Source organism: Papaver somniferum, chromosome 6, assembly GCF_003573695.1.
Source record: "Papaver somniferum cultivar HN1 chromosome 6, ASM357369v1, whole genome shotgun sequence".
In the NCBI taxonomy this organism is placed as follows: domain Eukaryota; kingdom Viridiplantae; phylum Streptophyta; class Magnoliopsida; order Ranunculales; family Papaveraceae; genus Papaver; species Papaver somniferum.
Genome location: NC_039363.1, coordinates 85495484 through 85497250, shown reverse-complemented (window position 1 = coordinate 85497250; position 1767 = coordinate 85495484). Strand labels below are relative to the sequence as shown.

At 38.3% G+C, this 1767-nt stretch overlaps 1 long non-coding RNA gene across 1 annotated transcript; it reads right to left on the bottom strand.

Annotated features, from left to right (window-relative positions):
- Window positions 1–494: 494 nt before the first annotated feature.
- On the bottom strand, window positions 495–1322 carry LOC113285826. Its single transcript, XR_003328966.1, has 2 exons — window positions 1177–1322; window positions 495–1020 (listed from the first exon to the last, which is right to left on the bottom strand). It is a non-coding gene; the product is annotated as an uncharacterized LOC113285826 (long non-coding RNA).
- Window positions 1323–1767: the final 445 nt, after the last annotated feature.

Genomic DNA, 1767 nt, shown 5'->3' with positions numbered 1-1767 from the left:
TCAGCAAGAGCATCAGAGGCTTATCAGCAACAACAACAAGAAGAAGAAGCAGCAGTAGGAGGCAGCAAGACAGCAGCAGCAACAACACAGAAAACAACAGCAGCACCAGAGGCTGGCTGTAGCAGCACCTGTTGGCTCAAAATAGAAGATCAGTCTCTTTGAAGCAAATGGATGAGGCCAAGAAGCAATGAGGAAAAAGGGCAAGCAGCACATCAAGAAAATAACAAGTATGCTCAGGCAGCAAGTTTCAGACAAGGCAATGCTATAGGTAGGGCTGTTCATGGTCGGTTTCGGCTCGGTTTCTAGCAAAACCAAAACCGAAACCACTACTCTCGGTTTCTAATTTTCCAAACCAAAACCGAGCCATTAACCAATGGTTTCGGTTTCAGTTTTATCCTTCGGTTTCGGTTTTAACCATTAGGTTTTGGATAACCGATAATTGTGTCAGTCTTAGGTAACTGACTGTTCAAAAAAAAATCACAGAAAATAAAATATCACAAAAGAACCTTGCCTAAATCCATCATTAACATCAAAAGGAATTTACATATATGATTATCTTATCTATGAAATTGGATTCACAAGATGGGTATGTACCCCCAAAAAAGTTACAGAACAATGTAACCAAGAGTTTACAAAGATTGAAGAAGAAACATGTATAACCAGGGATCAACCAAGGTTCCTTGAGAACATGAATCATAAATGTCTTTGATTGGATTTGGGACGTTAAAAGGAATCGTGTGCTTGGAATTTGCAGCTCCTGCAAGATCTACATAATACTCAAGACATCCAGCAACATCATCCTTGATTGAAGTAAAAATCAAATAATTGGATCCAAATTTAAACCCACAAACAACCAATCAAACAAAAACACTATTATGTTAAAATTAACATGCAAACATTCAATTGAAAGGTGTAATGAATCAGATAATTGAAAAGGGGAAAACAAGTTTCTCACCTCACCAGAAAAAAGAAGAGGTCATAGTATAATATATATCAGTAACCACCACGTCTCCACCACCACTGCATACAAAAAAACACCACCATCACCAACGACGACCACCACCTCTTCTCCGTTACAAAAAAAAAACCCAATCAATTCAACAGTCAGTAAACAATATCTACAACTCTAGAAATAAAAATAAACAATATGGAAAACCCTAAATCAACTCATATTACACAAATAAGCTTTCTCTGTTTTGTATATGTTCTTCTTAAGCTTTGCTATATTCTTGTTCTTGTAGGAACATGAGAAAGAGATGAGAAAGTAAATAGAAACAGAAGAAAAAAGTGGGGGTACTGAGTAGCAGCCGCATACGAGGAGAAGAAAGAAGATGGGAGAAAAAAAATGAGATTTAGTTTCTAGGGTTTCTAACTTTATAGTCTTAATCAATGGGTAGGATTTAATCCCTAAATCTACGGTGGAAAATCTGGATAATAACCCTTCCATTAACAATCGGTTTTCCACTGGGAGTTGGTTCGGTTCTTAACAGAAACCAAAACCGAACCACTACTATCGGTTTTTAACATTTTTAACCAAAACCGTTCCATTAATAAATGGTTTGGTTCGGTTTTATTCTAATCGGTTTGGTTCGGTCTGGTTTTGGGTGAAAACCGGAACCATGTTCACCCCTAGCTATAGGTGCTAGGCCACAGGGCAATGCTGCAGATGAAGCAAGGCTGCAGAGCATCATGCTTACAGGGCATGGCAAAGATACAGGCAATGAGCAAAGCTGAAGAGCAAGGATGCAAACACAGATGCAAATGCAA